General features: G+C 32.6%; 1 long non-coding RNA gene across 1 annotated transcript; it reads left to right on the plus strand.

Moving 5' to 3' along the window:
* The first annotated feature begins 217 nt into the window (after window positions 1-217).
* Window positions 218-2,482, plus strand: LOC126738908 (uncharacterized). The gene is made up of 2 exons (XR_007661478.1): window positions 218-443; window positions 1,514-2,482. It is a non-coding gene; the product is annotated as an uncharacterized LOC126738908 (long non-coding RNA).
* Window positions 2,483-6,029: the final 3,547 nt, after the last annotated feature.

The following is a 6,029-nucleotide window of genomic DNA, read 5'->3' on the forward strand; positions in this document are numbered from 1 at the left end:
TAGTGTAATAGTGTCCTCATAATATTATAATACAATATTCAGCGTAAAAGTATAGCGAGTAAGCGCCTTAAGGTCGATTCAAACACATCAGTCCCGTCACGTCACAGTTCCGGCGCCGAACGGAACAATCCGTCATAAAAAATATTCTTAATAGAAATATGCCAGCGGCGTTCACATCCATCCGTAGCCGAACAATTTTCAAACAGACAGGCTTCGACCCGTCTCACGTCCGACCGATTTTATAATCTCTGGTACGATATTTTTTGGTTTTGCCGGAAACATGTCGGGCGGTACAAGTGAACAAAATAAAATTAACGACGAACAATTATTAGAATGTGTGAAAAAATATAATGTTTTATATGATTTGTCGCATGCAAAATACATGGACACTAATTTTAAAAGTAATATTTGGAAGGAAATCGGAAAAGAAATGAAAACACAAGGTACTGAACTTCCTTTTATTATTTTTTTTCACTATCATATTATTATAACAAGAAAAAAAACAGATTGCAATTTTTAATTTTTTTCAAGTTGCCACGGCAAAGACCCCTCTGGAGAATTAAAATAATTTTTAAATGTGTCTCTTACTTGGAAAGCATTTCCTGTTGCATTTCCACCTTCCAAAGGCAAATTTTGCAGTTTAGAGTTTGTTCCTACTTTTGGCTCATTTTTGTCATAGTTGTACGTGTATCCATCATATTTTTAATAAAATTATGTAGGATGCAAGTCGCCAGTACAAGGTTATCTGCATTTTTTGGTGCTACTTGAATTCGCCTATTATAAATTCGAAATTTTTGAGATAAAATGCCAATTGTAGTTTCGACAACTCTTCTGGCACCACAATGACGGTAGTTGTAAACACGTTCTGCTATATTTAAATCCTGACGTGGATAAGGTCGCAATAAATATGTTTTCAAAGGGAATGCCTCGTCTCCTACTGTTACATATGGTGCTTTAACTCCTGTATTCGGTAGGGTTCTGTTTTGTGGTATTTGCAGTGTTCCTAGCTGAAGTCTTTTGCCTAATGAAGAATTTGCGAAAATTCTGCCATTACTATTCTTGCCATATTCTTCGACGTCAACCACCAAAAAATTGTAATTGGCGTCTACAAGAGCCAACAAAACAATTGAAAATGATTTCTTGTAATTAAAATAAAGCGATCCTGTGTTTGGAGGTGCTTGAATAGTAATGTGTTTACCATCCAAGGCTCACACACAGTTCGGGAAGTTCCAGTTCGTGTTGAAATCTTCAGCAATGGCCCTCCACATGTCTTCAGTAGGTTCTGGTAGTGTCTTAGCTATCAAAACGTTGCATATGGCTTTACACGTTTCATGTACAATATTTTGCACTGTACTATGTCCTAAGCGGAAGCTAAAAGAGATCGTCAAGAAAGAGTCCCCAGTTGTCAAATACCTTAAAAAAAACAACTGTAATGCTGTTTTTTTATGTAACATTTTAATATCAAACCACTTTTTATATCATCTGTCACTAAAAACACATTAATTTTTTCCAGATCAACTGTGTAAGACTAGATGGGGAAATATTAGAGACACATTTAAAAAATATTTGAAAAAAAAAACATTATAAAAAGTGGACAAAGTCGTAAAGAAACAAAGAGATACAAATACGCTGATCAATTAAGTTTTTTGAAAAAACATTTTAATGAAAGAGAAACGATAACTAACATTAAGGATATTGATAACACCCAACAAGAGACTGAAGAAATAGTGCCTGCAGATGAAGAAAGTAATTCTGGTGATGAGAAAGAACAAAATGTTTCTGTAATGGATGAACGAAATGAGAAAAAGTCAAAGAGAAGATTCCTCTGCTTCAACACAAAGGACTGAAAAACTACCTATTCAAAAACAAACTACTACATCAAAAAAGAACATCAGTAAAAGAAAAGTTACATATTCTCAGCCTACTGCTTCAGCAAAACTCATGGACTATTTAATAAACAAACGTAAGGAACAAGTTACGGCACCACCAGATGCAGTTGATGCCTTCCTAACTGGCATAACACCAGCCCTAAAATCTCTTTCGCCTCTAAATTTTCATTTTGCCAAATCAGAAATATTTTCGGTTGTACAGAAATATGAACTAAAGTCTCTTCAAGAACCAATTTATAATAATTGTAATCAACAACAATCACATGCTACAACAGCTCCTCCAATGGTATCGCCGGCATCCAGTTACCAATATTCTAATACATCAACAAGCAATACATCGATGCAATCACCTGTTTATACCCAACTGCAATCTCCACCGCCAATACAAACTATTGATGATAATACAGGCTCTTCTCACTTTCAGGACTTGCAGGACTGTTTCCACAGATTTCATTAAAATATGTATTTTATATTCAAACTAGTATTAGATAGTGTTGTAGTGATTGAGAAATTTTTTAATTATTTCAGTCAGTTTCAAAAAATACCATTCGTACGTTTAAAAATTTTTAAAAAAATATTATTTTATAAATTTATTTATTTATTTCATACTTACCTTAAACAAACTGCAAGACGCTGCCTGTGAAATAGCTCTTCTCCAGTGTGTATCCTATTTTTTCAATTCATTTGAAATTTTTGAAAACAATACGTTAAAGCAATTTTTCGACATCCTAAAATATTGATGAAATTTGACATCAGCATGAAGCAGTTCTTTATACAGTGTCGCGTATTTTCCTTCAATATCTCTTTTTTTCCATGCATCATGGATCCATTTCCGTTTTTTTGCTTGGCTTGCTTCCGCTTCTTCCTCTTCGTCCAAACATATATACCAATTATTGTTAATTCTTCATCGGTGAAACTTGCCATCTTTGAAACAGATTGGTCACCGACACCGAATACATTCCGTGTGTGTACGAATAGACAAAACGAATCAGTCAAAAAAGTTCTGTGACGTAACGGCACCGGTTCGGCGCCGGAACTGTGGCGTGACTGATGTGTTTGAATCGACCTTAATTCGGTTACTTCGGCGGTACGTCATCATATGGTTCCGCTCGAATGACGTCATGTCTAACAGCTGTTAGAGTCTGAATATTAATCTAAGCTATACGTTGGGAAATACAGTGATTTTTCGGTAACCGGTGAAACGGCGACAGTTAATTCTAAATCACCGTGATTTTAAACAGTGATTTGAATCACTGCAGTGACTTGAGTATACACACATATTAAAGTTAAACCCAAAATGAAAATAAAAATAAGAACAGCTGGGTATCTGGCAACGAATACGAATTATGCAGCTCTTAACGGTTTTTTTTTCATTGACCTTCGTCATAATATTTATTGATTTCACTATCACCACATAAATTGCTCTCAGCTTAATGTGATTTAATTCTAATGAATATAGTATGTAGCCATATTATGTAAAAATAAAATCAAGTTTCGGGTTTATGAATCACCTACATTCAAAAATAAACATTTTTTATTAATCGAACACATAACATTATTTGTAATTGGTAATAAATTACAAAAAAAATATAAAAAACTTTTTTAAAGCAAAACCAAAACGCATAATGAAAAAACAAAAAAATTAAACTCTTTAAATAAATAAAATTAATAAAACAAAAGATGCTTACTTTTTTCCCAATGAAAAATTAGCATTAAGAAAAATAAGTTCTTCAGCTTTGTTAAAACTTAATTTATTTCTACGCTCAGTTAATATTAAGCCGGCTTTGGAAAACAGCCTCTCACATGGAACCGATGTTGCTGTAACACAAAGTCTTTCCTTAACAAGTTCGCTTAGGTTGGGGAAATTAAAATGCTGTTCTCTCCAAAATTTTAATGAATCCTGTCTTGGCAAAATGTCAAGTTCTAAATAACGCTGCACTTCGATAATGGATTTACTGATTGCATTATGTTTATGTTGTTGCAGTGAACTTTCTTTACTATGTTGTAAATGTCCCCATATCGAAAATTCTCCTTCTTCTTCTTCTTCGTCAACTGAGTTTAAATCATCGCACGGATTTTCAGTTAGTTATTGCTTTTTTGTCTCAATTTTAGCAGCAACCAAAGTGACCTGTTTTTTTGTATTGTCCGCTATTCCACTGTGTTAGAATGCCAGCAATTTGAATCGCGGATCCAAAAATTATGCCATAGTCAAAATATTACTACTAGTTTAATCTGGAATATAATCCGTCTTTTAACTTAGTTATCACACGGACTACACTATCGCCATGCTTTTTTTTAGAAGATTGGCACAAACAACAAATAGGTCATTAACTAAAGGAATGACATACGAACCTGTTATATAATTTTATCCACTTATTGTTTGTGTTTTTTTTAAATGGACGCAATACTTTAGAAAGTTCCTTACATAGACTCCATTCAGAAGGACTTTTCAACAGGCACATTTTCGTGGTCTAAAATTGCTATTGTGCTTTTTACAGCATTTTCTAAAATTACAATGCGGTCAAGCATGTAAAATGTAGAATTCCACCTAGTGGCTACGTCCTGAATTAATTTTAGTGGTTCAGCAGATGGATTAATTTGCTTTTGATATTCTGTTAGCTTTTGTGTAGCTACATATATAGCTTCGCCTAAAATGTCCAACAATTGCTCCAACTTTAGTAAAAAGATCAACAATATTGGGCTCAGACAAAGAATCTTTAACTATCAAATTTAATGTGTGGGCAAAACATCCAAAATGTTTCCACCCTGATTCCTTAATTATGGCGTTTTTAATATTGGTGGCGTTATCAGAAACTACCAAAATTATTTTATCTAACAGGTTACAATCTGATACAATTCGGTTTATTGTTGCAGCTAAATTTTGGCCATTATGATGGTCTTTCATGCGGCTGAACATTCAAGCAGCAAAGATCTTAATTGGAGGGATTAGTGTACTGGAAATTTTTTTCCTATTAGGCAGTTCATATAAGGGATTTAGTGCGTGAATAAATTCTCTAAACCCTGTGTCCTCTACAATTCTGAAGCTCTGAAAATCTTTAAAGAACAACTGCAAACATTTTTCGTTTATATTACATGTTGCATAATAATTGTCACCTTTAACAGGCGTAAAAAAATCCAGATTTCACTAGTTTTCGCTTTTTTGGACATGTTACAAACTGAAAATAAACGAAATAAATTAAAATTAAAAAAACTTTTTTAAATACAAGCTTATTTGAATGTACTAAAAAGAATAAAATAAACTTTTCCCTTAAAACTTTTACCATCAGTCATAACGTCCCTACACAATTTACTTAGTTGGAAAATTTTAAAAATTAAAATTAATCAGATCAAGTTATAATTTACTTCTTTATCTACACAGGTAAATCTCGCGACAAGCTTATATATCATATAAATTGTGCAGTGACGTTAAGGTTGATGGTAAAAGTTTTAAGGGAAAAGGTTATTTTATTCTTTTTATAGTACATTCAAATAAAAGCTTGTAAAATACTTTAATGTATATTTTTTTATTTTTCTACAGTCATGCCGTTTATTAATTCATTCATATTATGTATTCATTTAATTAATATTTAAAAGATTAAAAAAAATAATTCGCAGGTTACAATTTATAAAGAAAATCCGGACTAAAACAACTAAATATTTTTATTTAAAATTCACTTAGACCATAATTTAGTTACCTATACAGTTTTATTCTTACGATAACAGAAACCGGTACTGAACTAACTAAATTCTAAGTTCAATAAAATTAAAAAATTTACAGGAAAAATTATAAAAATACACGTTTCCTTATTTGTTTACGACGCAAACAGCAGAGATAAACTAAAATTAAAAGCTTTTATTTTATCTGTGTTGAACAAATTTACTTTAACATTGCTGGCCTATTACCCCGACTGCCGAAAGAAAAAAAAACGACAACATAACATTCGCAGAAAAAAGCGGCGCCCTTTGTCGGTATCAGTCGAGCGTTTGTGTATGTTCTCTTTGACTTGGTGCTCGCCACGTCTAAACAATATAACTGATATAAATTATAAATACCATATCTGCTAAATCATCGTTTTCCTTCACATATTACTTTTTATTTTAAATAATAATGTATATCATATTTCGAGCAGCGCGGTCATC

Source organism: Anthonomus grandis, chromosome 1, assembly GCF_022605725.1.
Source record: "Anthonomus grandis grandis chromosome 1, icAntGran1.3, whole genome shotgun sequence".
Lineage (NCBI taxonomy): Eukaryota > Metazoa > Arthropoda > Insecta > Coleoptera > Curculionidae > Anthonomus > Anthonomus grandis.